The sequence below is a fragment of the Haliotis cracherodii genome, unplaced genomic scaffold (assembly GCF_022045235.1).
Source record: "Haliotis cracherodii isolate W230 unplaced genomic scaffold, xgHalCrac1.p SCAF_8, whole genome shotgun sequence".
Taxonomy (NCBI): Eukaryota; Metazoa; Mollusca; class Gastropoda; order Lepetellida; family Haliotidae; genus Haliotis; species Haliotis cracherodii.
In genome coordinates, this window is record NW_027266341.1 from 15,400,097 (window position 1) to 15,415,545 (window position 15,449).

The following is a 15,449-nucleotide window of genomic DNA, read 5'->3' on the forward strand; positions in this document are numbered from 1 at the left end:
GCGAGGTGATTAATCTTGACCCTGGACAACCATTAGCGTTTAGGCGTCATGTTACCTCACCGCCTCACAACTGAAGGACACTTGTCTCAGTCGACTTGCTGTGATAAATCATGGTAATCATGGTAATATTCCTGATATACCATATATATATACTAGTATATATGTGTGGGTGGGGTGGGGGGTGGATGGAGGTGGGGGGGTGGGGGGTGGGGTGCTGCGTAATGACACTGACATGCGTAAAGGGGCATTCAGTATTTCCTTCATCATCGGACGTTGGCATCATTTCGTGTCTGTGTCTTGTATTAGCAATACGGACCATCTAATTCATTCTAAGGTGTTTTCAATACAAAAGGATCACAGTTGGCGTGATAATTATGCGGTATGTACAGAGCCTTCCACTGTGTTGTTAATACTTTTATAGGTGTCGGGTATTTTTAACATGAATTCTGTCAAAAACTGTATGAGTTGATTGCATTAGCATTCCAGTAATATCGTTTTCGCATATGATGTACTTTTTTATATACTTGTTCCAAGCGTCTAATATGTTTTTCGAAAATGGGTTAGTGATATGGAAGTGTTTTTTTAATGTTAGCACCCAAATATATTCTGAGGGAAAGCCTGGAAGATGATAGCTTAGAAATATATTGTTTGATACACGATAACTTAAGTGAGTAAATAAACATTGAAATATAAACGATTCTAAAGCAAACATCTTCATATTTTCTAAATAGGCTTATCCTTTTTATTTTGCGTTTCTTTCCATTCCACACAATGTTGAAAAAAATGATGTTTAACTTCATTATAAATTCTTTTGGGGAATATTGTAAAGTAGTTAATATATGAACTATGTTGACAAAGGCAAAGTTTTATTACGGTTAATATAGTCCCAATTAATATCAAATTGCGTTTCCGACAGTTTATACGAATTCTTTTAGTTGTTTCCATTCTGATTTTATTTTTCAAATCAGCGTTTACTTTAATGCCAGGTACATCGAAATCTGCGTTATGCCAGTCCAATGTTCATAGTGAACATAGTGAACAATCAGAACATAGCGTGAGTTCATATACGGCTTTAGTTTCGTCAATATCCATTTTTAAGCCAGACATTCTACGGAAATTACTTCGTGTACCTAGTACTTCATTTAGAGACGTTGCTGAGCCGTCAAGAAATATTTCGGTGTCATCTCAGTGTTGACCTATCACGTGCTCACTTTCTCCAAGAACTATATCTTTGTATTATTAAATTTATATTATTACTTATCATTATCCGTAGCATTTCTACCACAAAAAGAAACACAAATGGGGAAGTTGGATCCTCTTGTCTAAAATGTCGAACAATGATGACAAGTTACTATTTTGTTTCACACAAGAAGTAAAGTCCAGATATTTACCCATGTTTGCAAATGAGTTCCAAAGCCACATTTATCTAGAATCTGCACAATGAATCGTTTAAAAACTGTGTCAAAGACTTTTTCAAAATGAACTAATATTAATAGACCTTTCTTCTTAAATCTTTTTGTTGCCAAGGTGATGTCATGAAGAGTCGAATGTTTTCGCAATTACACCTACCCGGTATAATCCCGTCAGAATATCGTGGATGAGGAGACCCAGTGTCTTTTTTTATCCTATTTGTTTTACAGGTGCTCATAATCTTATAATACATTTAAAAGAGAAATAGGTCTCCAAGTCTATATTTATTTGGCTTTGGAATGCAGTCATAGAATTGTTTTTGTAATGACAATTGATATAGCGATAAATCCAAACATTTTTGAAAAATTCAATAGGAAAACTACCAAGTCCCGGAATCTTGATATTTTTCATTGACTTAGTAGCACCAGATATCGCGTTATTTTTTTATTTCTTCATCTAGTTCTTCTGAAAGAGTAATATTCAAGGTTTGAATGGCAATGTCACATAAACAATCTGAACCTTCAACGTCAATATCGTCTATAGACTTCTATACTGTTTCGTAAAATATTTTCTGATCGTTCATTATTAAAGAACCATTTGAATTGTAATGATAAGTGTATTTGTAAAGTTCCTGATTTCTAAGTGGAAAAAGTAATGAGTCGGTTGCTCTCCTTCGTTATACCACTGTATTCTATTGCGGATTTAAATTCCTCTCATTTCTTCTTAAATCATTTTGATAGTTTGGATAACAATGTTTCGCTAACGTTTTGAAAGTGCTTTCTACCTTGTTCTTCAAATTCCAATATATCAAAAAACATTCTCATTTTTTTAAGTGTGTTGAATATGAATATGAGTTTTTCCTCTTACTTTCATAAAAAATGTCTCCAAGAATAGCGAATCAGTAAATGTAAGATCTAAATCTTAGATATTTTAATGCCTTTATTATCATATTTAGGATCTTTAGTTTCGTCGAATATGTAATTACTATTTTTATATATTCGTCTTGTCGTATTAATGATGTGTTGAATTATCAATATCCTCGCCCCTTTTCATATTTTGTTGATTTGATGGCGACAATGTAATGGCTGATTGATCGGTAAGATCCGGGTAAGATTGAAAAATGAACAGTGAGATTAAAATGATCTTTAGTAACCAGGGCCCCGTTCCTCAAAGTGATCTTAGCGCTAAGGTGATCGTAAGTCCCATACTTTAACATAGGCTTACGATCATTGTAGTGCTAAGATCGCTTTGAGGAACGGAGCCCAGGAAAAAGTCAAGTCTTGCTTGTTGAGGAGGGTTGTTTGTCCCCCAAGTAAATGTATTGCTGTTCGTATTTAGTTCTCGCCATGCATCTATTAGATTCAATTATTCAATTCTATTAGAGACTAATGTTTTTGCTGTAGGAGTATTAATATTTGTATACCTTTCCAAGCCTAGTGACGGTTCAAGTACATAGTTCCAATCTCCACATATTACTAAAAAAGTAATTACTCATATCATCTTTTTTTTCAAATACTGTTTGGTAAAATAAAGCGTTATCGGAGTGTGGATCATACACTGTGGTGAGGGTTAACTTTGTACCGCCAACCATAATATCGAGAATCATATAATTACCATTATCGTCAAGATAAGTCTTGTGTATTTCATATTTTCAAAATTGTTGTTGAAGAGGAATGTTACATCTCGACCAGTCCACTGGTTCGGCGCAATAACACCATCAAGACTCCATTCATTTTTCACAAGAGTTTCGTTATCTTTGGAAATATGACCATCCTGCAAACGAATGATAGAGAATTTCTTTTCTTATATATAAATCCATGACTTCTTTTCGTTTCATACTTTGGGCTAGGCCTCTACAATTGGCTGAAACTATATGTATCTTATCGCATATGCCCATATATTATCAATATCATGTTTCTTTTGAAATAACAAAGTGTAATGTGAGTGAGTGAGTGAGTATGGTTTTACGCCGCTTTTAGCAATATTCCAGCAATATCACGGTGGGGGACACCAGAAATGGGCTTCACACATTGTACCCATGTCGGGAATCGAACCCAGGTCTTCGGCGTGACGAGCGAACGCTTTAACCACTAGGCTACCCGACCGCCCCTAAAGTGTAATGTACCCACTGGAATGATTTAATGTTTTGTATAACGATAGATGAGAATAATAAGAATAAAAGTAAAGAAATAACCTTTGCTGCCACACACTCTGGCAATACGTATTTGCATTACTTTTCCCGCCTTGCGCGTGCCTGGAGGCCAACGAGCTCAACTCAAGACATTGAAATGTCCAACATATAGCCTGTTAGTAGAAAAGGAGAAAACGAACTAAACTAAACATGCGATAATCAGTCAACATATTGACCATGAAAAATAATAGACCACATATACTACAAATTCTACAGTTTTTATATGCAAAAGTGATCATACGTTTCAGCTTATTTACAGTGTGCGGGAAAACACTATCAGCAGTAGGTTACATGTAAACAGTGTGTTAAACTGTGTTCACGTCCTATTAATGAGTCACTGCCTACTGGTCAACTTTGCTCAGGGAGGATCCTGGTTCCTTGGTGTCTGTGGTCTTCAGGATTATTTCGGCTGACACCACTCTTATCCTTGTCCAAACCTTCTTATCAGCGTCACGCATTGTTGCAGCTTCCCTGCTTATTTTGAGCTTCATTGCCCCCGCGGCTTTATTGGAAGCATCAAACAAACATGGCAGATAAGTTTCCGGTATTCTGTAGGTACCATGAATAGTTGAATAGACAACATTAACATGTGGTTGGTATTCTTGTTTCTTAACGATTGTGTTATCCTATTCAAAAACCTGCTTTCTCGTTCTACTCAAAATGTGCCATTTGCAATTACTTGAAAAGAGTAAAAGGCGACTATGCTTGTCGTAAAAGGCGACTAACGGGATCAGATGGTCAGGCTCGCTGACTTGGTTGGTGCATGTCATCAATCCCAATTGTGTTGATCGATGTTCATGATATCAATCACTGGATTGTCTGGTCCAGACACGATTATTTACAGACCACCGCCATATAGCTGGAATATTGCTGATTGCGGCGTAAAACAAAAAATCAAAACTAAATACTTGAAATAGATGCTTGCCAAACACTAATAGGTATGTGTCGCCACTGTGAATAGTTTCGTAGCCGCAGTAATTACTATTGTACTACTTCGTACGCTGTGAACTCGTATCGCTGATCGATACCCTAGGTCCGTTCCTGATTCTGTGACGTGTTCACAGTGTTTACATAATCTATCACATGTCCTGCTGTAACAAGCATAGGTGTTGTTGCCTGTAATGAACATCTATTGATGCAGCTGTGAAAGTTGTCAATTATTGATACACCGATGTGCTGTTTAAGGTTCCTTTTCAATCACATGAATGCCTCATTGATTCTGAACCTTGACAGCACAGACAGCTTCCTGTAGGATGGTATCATTTTCATGTTGAGAATAACTGATGGTAAACATTTACTGGTAATAGATAGACCCAGGCAATATATGCTTGTCGTACAGTGCAACAACATGGATCGGGTGGTCAGGCTCGGTGGCCTGGTCAATAGCGTGTCATCGTACCCCGACGGTGTGGATCGTTGCTCATAATATTAATCACTGGATTATATACATGCCGCCTTCTTATATGAACACATTACACTTTTTATGGATAGCATCTTTTTTTATTCCTGGTACGACGTTTCAGAGCTACTTCGTGCTCGGTGAATGCTTCATTGCACGAACTAGCTCCGAAACGTCGAAAAAGTAATGAAAAGATATTGCTATCCATAAAAAGGTGTCATGTATTCATGTTCTCCCAACTTCGAAATGTCTATCAAAGACTTCACCATCTTATTGTTGGGATACTGCTGAGTGCGGCATCAAACAACAAACCCAGATACGTTCACGTGTCTCGTACCTCAACATGCATAATGGTGTCACTACAGTAAGTATGTCCTCATGAGCATAACTGTACCATTACCTATGGTATGTTTAGCATTGAAACAATACGAAAGGAGCGTCGATATAGGAGAATAGTCTGTCTCACAGCCCCCACCGTGATATTGCTGGAATATAGCTAACATAGGCGTACAAAACACCCCATAATACTCAACTCATCTCTCCATAAGCATACTGAAATATGGAAGACCTACTGGGCGAATAACTTGGGAAATATGTTCCAGTAAATATTTACAAGTTATTAAACAGTGGGACTATCCCTTTAGAAACTTGAGTACATGTTTTGTATTTCACAGCTTCGTAAAGATATCGTACGTTGATATAGAGCCGCTGCAAACAAAACGACCTTCAAATTAGTCTCAGTTGGTTCGTTTTGAATCTCAGGGTGGTTGCTACAGCAGGTTTGTCTTAATCATGATAACTGAAGCATGGCAGAGAACCGGGTTTATAGGGGTTCAGTTAAACACAGGGGGTATTGTCGGTGCTATTGTTCATTTGTTTTATGCATCAGCGCAATGTCGACAACACGGGAGCATTCCTAGCACATGCACTGATTCTAATATCCCCGTGTTAAAGATGCCTGTGTCAAATATCTTTCGATGATGGTTGTGAGAGACGGATGTGCCTAGAGGAGAGATCAGACTGATTTCTTCATGTGTCCCGGCATACAACAGGACAAAGGGTGTGCGGGACAAGACCGCTGGATGTATTCTGTTTTCTGAATTTTTGTACATCACTTGAGGGGGGTTCGGCTAAGATTCATGGATGTATTTTGAATACATGTACACACTTGAGGAGGGTCGAGCCTTGAGCGTATAGACATGAAGATCAACACTTGCAGTGAGCGAGATGGATATTTGTGATTATATGCTATCATGGACCACTTCAACATTTTGTTGATAAATTCAAGGCTTGAATGTGAACCCTGTGTGATAGGGGACTCACATGCCTTTCCAACATAGATGTCGTGCTTGGTGATGCGTGAAATTGGAATGTTTAAGGTATGGCTCTATTTATCTTTAGTTTTCTGTCTGTTATATAATCATCAACTTCAGGGTAAAATTTTTCCGAATTAACTAGAATTCATTTATTTGACCTATCAGTGGACTGATTGGAACGTTTGATCGCGAATTCATGTATGAAGTATGCGGTGGGTCTAGTTATGCTGGTAAAGGGTCAAGTTATGCTATTTAAGGACCACGTTATGCTAATATAGACGTCACGATATGCTAATTAAGGCGTTACAGTGTGTTAATATAACTACACTGGAAAACAAGCATCTGCAGTTAAGGTCAAAAGCATGTATATAACGGACTGCACGGTAAATGATTGTTTGTGTGTATGTGTGTATGTCTGTGTGTATGTTTGTGTGTGTGTGTTTGTGTAAGTGTGTATGTCTGTGTGTGCGTGGGTGCTTGCGGGTGTGTAGATATGTGTGTGTGTTTGTGTGTGTTTGTGTAAGTGTGTATGTCTGTGTGTATGTTTGTGTGTGTGCGTGTTTGTGTAAGTGTGTGCGTGCGTGCGTGTGTGTATGTCTGTGTGTGTGTGCGTGCGTGCGTGTGTGTATGTCTGTGTGTGTTTGTTTGTGCATGGGTGCGTGCGTGCGTGTGTGTATGTCTGTGCGTCCAGTGTACGATTCCCACTACAGACTTAGCATGTGTTTATGGATCACTGTGAAATAGTGATGATACCAGGTGTTCGCGAAAAGTTCATCGGATCCTGCCCAACCGTGGCATCAGTCACAAACACATGCAAAGGGAAGCGAATTGTTTACTGACAAAACACGGGAACATATTGTACAAGGCAAAATGGCGAATTGCATCGGACATCACTTTCGTCACAAATGCGTCAAATTTGGAAATACCCTCCACGTTTCTACAATGACACATTTTGATAGCTTTGTTGAGGCCTTGAATGTTGAAGATATTCTGCCCGTATAAGCCAAATCCCTGGCAATGGAAGGATTGTACATGGACATGCCATGACGAGTGAGTGAGTGAGTGAGTTTGGTTTTACGCGGTTTTTAACAGTATTCCAGTTATATCACGGCGTGTCAACTTAATGTGGGAGGAAAGCCCGAAGTGATGCAGGTCTCAGACGTTTACCACTTCGGTGAAACCCACGAGCACGGGTATGGTGCTGACAAACCTAGAAACATAATCGGGGCGAACCGGGATTCGAACCCACAATCATAGGTTTCTGGCGTGCCCAAGGGACGCAACTCTGCACAGCGAATCGCGGCGCCTTAGACGACTGGGCCACCCGTGCCCCCCATACCATGACGAAACATGCTATAATGTGACTGCACTGTCAGGTAAATGTATGATTCTCTACCCATTGTAACCAGTATCACTGTGTGTGTTATCGGTAAACTGCATTCCTGACCTCACCAGCCGTGGCCTAGATTGCCTCTATGGGGTAGTGAAGAACCCCCTCGCGGCAATGTGAAAGGCAAGCCCTGTTTAGCCCTGTGGTGAGTTCTATACATGTCTGGGGGTAATCTGTGGTGTTTAATAACATGTCATTTCAAGGTGCTTCAATCATTGTTGATCTCTTTTACAACTCCATAACGCCGCACCGCATGCCTTGGTATAGGATTGGCGTCAGTGGTTGAATGGCCACTGTGATTCTTGTATTGTCAACAAACATACCTTGCAGTACAGCTTCTTGTTGACACGGTCTGATCTATACTCAAGCTGTCTTCTCTTGTGTTGAATGCGTACATTCGTGTCAGTTGTGTTCGTTTCTTTCTCTTAACTGTACTTGTTACTTACTAGTTAGTCGAGGTTTCGAATTTGTTATTTACTTTGTTGTGTTGCTATGTTACAGGGTAATAATACTATTAAGTAGAAGAGGGAGGATCAGTCAGTTTACTTGGAGGAGGAGTTATTGACCATCTCGTGAAAGGTCAGACCTACACGTACTTAGGGATGCAGATTAGGACAAACTCCAGAATGCCCATATCAAGAGCAAACTTCGGGCAGAGTACAAATGTAGACTAAAGAAAATCTGAAGTTCAGATCTGAACGCTCGCAATAAAGTCATAGCAACAAATACTTATGCTGTGCCCGTCCTTTCGTATTCTTTTGGTGTTGTTGATTGGACGAAACAAGAAATTCAGGGTATTGGCACCCTCACACGAATAATCATGTCAGACAATAGATCCCACCACCCTCGCTCTTCCCTCAATCGCTTATATTTACCAATTATGATGGGAGGGCGTGGTTTGATTAATGTGTAGGCTCTTCATGATAGAATCGTTTTGTGCAGTTTTGCACACATTTATTTGTCTGATGATCCTCTTGTGAAGTATGTCAAGACTCATGATGAAAACCAGGCATTCCACTGTTTTCGAAACCGAGCCAAGGATGTGGGCCATAATCTCAACGTCGGTGTTGATTTTGTTGATGGTTCTGTACTGCTGGACGGTACAGAAATGAGTGTCAACCAAGTGAAGTGCTATATAAAATCGGCCCAGACTCAGTTTTTCAAGGAGAGGCTTTCTGAACGAGTGTATGTGCAGTATGTTGAGGAGATCATCATCCTGCAGAGTCCTTCGCTTGGAGGAAGTCGTCTGGCCTGAAAAGTGAAACAGAAGGCTTTCTGTTTGCTGCTGGACCAGTCACTTCCAAATGTGACTGTCCAACACATTGTGAGTGGGTGCCCAGCTTTGGCACAGACACAGTATCTTAAGCGACATGATTTGGTGGCTCGATCATTTTATTACCGTCTTAGCCATGCTTGTGGTTTTGACACAGAGGTCCACCCATGGTACGACCCGGAATATGTAGAGGGCGTCATGGAAAATGATAAATACAAAATCGTTTGGAATAGGCCCGTATACAACCTCAGACATATCCAGGCCAACACACCTGATATCCATTTATAATCCAATGAAATCATTTATATCATTGAATCTTTTTCCCTTTTGACAGTAATGTGATTGACAAGATTGAGGGAAAACATGGCAAATATGCAGATCTCGCGTTCGAAATGTCACGCTTGCATCCCATGTACCAAGTTGTCTGACTCCCCATTGTACTCGGTGCCTTAGGTTTGGTACTTTCCAATCTGTTATCTGACACTGGGAGAGTACCCGGGTTTGCTGCCAGGAATACAGATCTTCTGACAATCTTGGTAATGCAGAAGGCTGCAGTGTTGGGGAGTCTTCACAATCTCCGAGTTGCGGGTGGGTTTGACTAAGAACGGCTTCCTGGGAGAAGTCCCATCGGCTGTCTGGGCTGTATGTAGATGGGGAAAGGGCCCTGAGCTGATGGTACGCCTAACCAACTTGACTACTTGTGACGGGTGTCTGGGTGGGGAAGGATACGCTCACCTTTTCTCGAACGCCAAATATCATCCCTATTTGGTAGTGATTCATAAACACAAGCTTATGATAGTCGGAATCGTACACTCGACTCTTTTAGCATCCACTTCTCGTGAATATGGAAAGGGTTTTGTCGTTTTTATTTATGGTAAAAACAGTTCAGACATCCAACTAAAATACAAATACATCCTGCTGTGCATTATGAACGGTTGTAGCCCTGAATACTAGCTGTTTTGAAACCTTATACTATAGCAGCAGGAGGTGATTTGGTAAGGTTCGTATTACACCAAGAACAACAAGTTTATATACATGTGACATGTCTGAGCTCATGCGCGGACCGATATACTCTGATGAGCTGTACAACAACACGGGATGTCTTCCTGAAGGACGTGGTTCTACTCGACTGGAGGCTACTTGATACTACTGGGGTATTAAGATACTCATTGATGAGAACATAAGCTGCTTACATTTACGGGTCGTGCCCGGAATTCATTACACCTCAAGTGTAAATATCGAGGTGGAGTATAATACCTGTAACACTAGAATTACTGTGTTTAATCCTATACTTAACAGATTTGCCGGTTGATTCATGCAGAACATAAACTTTGGGATTATCTGACTTAGTTTGTTCTGGATTATCTCCCCTTGTTTCGTGATCCTATTGAGACTTTATTATTGACTATTCATAAATCAGAACAGGGAAAGTGGGTCGGCTTTATGCCTCTCTTGACAATGTTCCATCAATATGACGGCGGGGACACCGGAAATGTTCCATACATATTGCATCCATATAGGGAGTCGATTCCTCGACAGGACTTCCCCAACCAGCCAGAGCCGAACAGAGCTTGCTTATAGCATGACGTGTATGACACGGAGTACACATTTCTACTGGCGATGAGCTCATGCTTTCCTTATACAATGATTAAGAGCAGACAGATGCGGTGGGGTAGCCTTGTTGTCAACGTGCTGGCTCATTACGCCGAAGACTCTTGTTCGATTCTGGGGACATTTCCGAGCTGTAATATACCTGGAATATTGCTAAAGCAGCGTAAAGCCAGACACTCATAAACACAGTGGCTTCGGTATTGGTTGAATGAGGTTGTTTATCTATTGTTTTAAATACGTACCCTTACAAACCTTCCTGGGGACTGGAACGTAAAGGTAAAAATTGTACTAAATGTCGACATTTCTTCTTTTTCGAGTACGGTTTATAATGTTCACATACTAGTCATGGGAAGGCAACCCTGTTGCATACTTAGTATCTCAGGAGCCCGTTCCATAAAGTGATCTTAAAGCTACGACTGTCGTAAATCTATGTTAAAGTATCATGGGAGTTACAAACGTCTTGGTGCTACCATCGCTTTGTGGAACGAGCCCAGCTTTATATATTTGTGCGTGATCAATAGCATGCTTTGTACCAGTGTGTCCTCCAGTTGGCGGTGTGGGCTGGTTGTAGGTTCAACTCCCAGAATCGCCCCGAGTAGGTCCTTGTGTTTTGTGGGGTTTTTTTTGTTTGGTTTTGTTTGGTTTTTTTGTGGTTTTTTTGGGTGTGCGTGTGTGTGTGTGTGTGTGTGTGGGGGGGGGGGGGGGGGGGGGGGGGGGGTGTTAACGCCGCTTAGCAATATTCCGGCAATATGACGGCGGTCTGTTAATAATCGAGTCTGGACCAGATAAGCCAGTGATTGATATCAAGAGCATCGATCCAAGCATGTATCAACCAAGTCAACGAGCCTCACCACCCGATTCCGTTAGTCGCCTCTTACGGCAAGCATGGGTTGATGAAGACCTATTCTAGCCCTTGGTCACGGGTCTGGTCCTTGTGTAAATCTGTTCGTTGTTCAACCAAAGCAATACACGTTTAGGTCCTGCCGTTCGTTCCTCCAAATATACATTGTGATTGCGCGGCATCGACGGTACTCTGTGATACAGGCAATAAGGGGAATGTAGTGGTGGTTCAAACATTCCCTGGCCACGGGTCCGGGTTCGATTCCCTACATGTGTACAACGTGTGAAGCCCATCGGTGTCCCCTGCCGTGATGTCGCTGGAATATTTCAGTTATGTCGCTTCGGGTAGGCTTGGTGTCGGATGAAAGTCATTGAGTTGTTGACTGTTTGCTTGTCACTCTGGGTCAAGTGCCCCCTATGTTCGAATAATGTCTATCAGAAAGGTCGCATACCCAATGTCTAAATATATCTCAGTTTGACAACCCATACATCTCATGCTCTTTTCCTGAGACTTGAAGTAGTGTTAGGGTGAAGCACCTATCAAATCAACAACTCAGGCAAGGTGATTATCTGAAGACATTGTTACAGATACTTTATTTGGTACAGGCAGAGGTCGACAGCTGTTGATCCACCCTGTGTTAATGACAGTTAAATCTAACGGGGAAGGGGTTAAGTGTGTGTTGAAACAACCGTTACTTCAGTACCCATTTGCACAATACGATCTCAGCTTTTAGGTTAGTAAGGTAACAGTTTAAAGGTGAGGTGAAGTGGTGTTTCACATCGCGTTCAGGATTAATTATCCCTGAATAGAATCCAACCCCGGAAATGTCGGTCAAATCCATTTTACTAATAGGTGTGTCAAGTTAGGTATTTGCCGCATATTCTCAAAATCCTCATGTCAGTCAACTGTACCTTATCGCCTAATATCTCTTGTCATATCTCTCCCACTTTTGGATGCGATCGTTCGGTTACTGCGTTTATCTGCGTAACCCACCAAATCTATAGGGAACAACTTACTAGAAACGTCACTCTAAAAATAACGTCGTCCAATATATGACGTCATCAAGTTTCATCAAGTGACGTCATGATAGAACAATATCTGAAGACATTGTTAAAGATACATTAAAAAATAAAATAAAACTAAACGACGCTTTGTTCTTCATTATTCTTTGTCGATTTATCGCGTAGCTTTTTTATGTAGCTACATATACGATACATATGATACATACGATATACGATAATTCGATAGGATTGGGCTCAACTTTTCGAAGTTCCACCGAACACATTTATCCTCGCTTGTGTTTTGGTTTTAAGTTATTGTATTTAACTCATGAATTAACATTAAAAGATTAAGGTCTGAAGTAACCATGTTCGAATCTTCAAATGTTTCACGAAATACAGAAAATGTTTGCTCCAAAGTCGTTTGATCACGGTTAGCACATCCAAGGCCCTAGTAGAACACTTTCAAAAAGTAGTATAGTGAATTTCCACATTTGACGCATCAGTGACAACAATGATGGCCGATACAATCCGCTACTTCGACTTATTCCGTATGTTCCGCTCGTTCTTTTTCAGCCGTACATGTTACTTGCCTGTGCATGTGTTTGTGACGGAAGCAACGGATGGGACAGGATACGCTTACCTTTTCGCGAACATCTCTATTGTTATATTGATTCATAAACACATGCTTATGATATAGTCGGAATCGTACAATGGACTCGGCATTTTGCCCAGATTTCATACGATTATGAAAATAGGTTTGTCGCTTTTATTTAATATAACAGGATGTCAGTGATATTTTTTCTGCTATTCATAAACGAAACAATGAGTTACTCCCTGATTACAGAAGTGCAACATCATTGTCAAATTTTAAACATATGATTGAAACAACCATTGCAGCTCCACCTCCATACTTCTTAACAGCCAACCGAAGAGCTAACATTTTACATACACGTCTAAGGCATTCTTGCAGTTCCCGAAACGCAGATCTCTTCCAAGTAAATTTATCTGACACTTTGTCCCGTTCGTGGGGAAATCCATGTGAAAACAACGTACACTTTTTTCTTGAATATCCCAATTACGCAGAAATATCATGTTCGCTACCATTATAGCAGCTGGAACTACACGTACAATACAAAATGTTGCCTACGGTTATGAATCGCTAGCTGGGGGTCACAGTAATCTCATGTTTAACAGCGTCCAGCGACTGACAGATTCGAGTAACTCTTTATCATAAGTATAGAATATCGCTCTCCGACCACTTATTATTAATTACGACATTAGTGTATAAACTGCATGCATGTATATGAATACATAGGTATCTCTGCCTCTGTCTGAAAGCATATATAAACGGGTGTGTGTATGTTTGTATATGTTAGTGTATGTGCTATATGTATGTGTGAACATATATCTGTATATATATATGTGTCTGTATGTATGTGTATGTGCGTGTGTATATGTATGTGTGTATGTATATATATATGTATGAGTGTACATGTATATGTATGAGTGTACATGTATATGTATACATGTGTATATGTATGTATATATGTATGTATGTAGTGTGAGTTTGTGTGCATGTATGTACATATATACGTGTGTATGTATGTGTAATGATATATGACGGTTTGCATGTATGTTTTTGCATTTTCGTATTTATGTGTATATACAAGTAAAATGAGTTCATATAGGCATTGTATGTACGTTCATGTTCTTGCAAACATTATGTTCAAAAACGTGTTTTTATTTTTCATGTAAATATATTTCTTTGTTACTTTGAATTGTAATATATGTATCAATGTATGTACAAATACATTAGGGAAAGGGCCACCTACCGTGGATAACTTTTTCCAAATTCCGTTGACCATATTTGTCAATAAAATATGCTTAAAACAAAACAAAAGAAACATCTATAAGACAGAAAAATATTCATAAATTAAAAAATGTTGTTCTGAACGAACATTACTCGTCAAGGTTATCATCTCCAGATAAGACGCCAAGCAATGTTCATTCAACTTACCAGTTTTATTGTATTCAAGTTACTAACGCAACCTCCTTACCCTAACCTGAATAGGACAGGCTAGCTGTTATCCGATCTCTTCTCCATACGTGACCCCAATAAAACAATGAGCTTTCAATCTCAGCTGGGTGGCGTTGTATATCATTATATTCCCTATACGTGAATATACACGAGGGCTGTACAGATACTGTTAGATATGTGATAGGAAGCCGGGTCGACCGACGTCTTCGTGTCGTACATTGTACACAGAGTGTAGGTAAGTCTTGTTTTGTTTAGCCTCAGAGGGTTTCATGTTGGTGTAAGCTGATATGACATTTGTTGGCGAAAAGGGCAGTGTTATCTCCATACAAGTATATTGCATGATATGGGTTCCCTCTCATCGCTTCACTTAATAAAGTGATACCTATTTAGCGCATATGTTATTTAACGTCAAGTTTGTATTTAAGGGACATACTTATCGTTTTTAACTACCTCTTATGTGTAACCTTTTACATGGTCTAGAGCCGTTTCACGGGAGAGCTAGCTGCCTGTATTACAAAACCTTCAAAGGTGAAAGGGTATGAGTGACGGATGCCTTTTCACGTTTACTAATGTAATGATACACGTCAGGACGGGAATGGTGAACTCCGTGTATCCTTACTGGGGCAAAAGTGATATTTTAAACCACAAATAAAATATTTAGTTAAATTGTTAAGCAGGCCGTCCAACTGCCCCAAACAATAATACCCTTATGTAATTAACAGAGACGGGATCATAAAAGCGGGAAGTGCAGAAATTCTGTATAATTCTGACAGATGTATATTACTGCTTCAGTGATTTGTGTAGCCATATAATATGAGAAGCAACATCTATAACGCCTTTGTGTTTCATTTTATTTCAGTCTTTGCCATCATTTAATTATAAATAGTTATGCATAAACATAATGTAATAAAGTCAATTTATCTCAGATTTGATATGAACGTTTAAATGCGATACAAGTTGCCATAGGAGATTTATATAA

The 15,449-nt window shown here is 39.8% G+C and overlaps 1 protein-coding gene across 3 annotated transcripts in view; it reads left to right on the forward strand.

The window, feature by feature from the left end:
- Positions 1 to 15,449, forward strand: part of LOC139450299 (serine-rich adhesin for platelets-like) — a 61,492-nt gene that overhangs the window by 20,432 nt on the left and 25,611 nt on the right. The gene's annotated exons all lie outside the window — the stretch shown is intronic.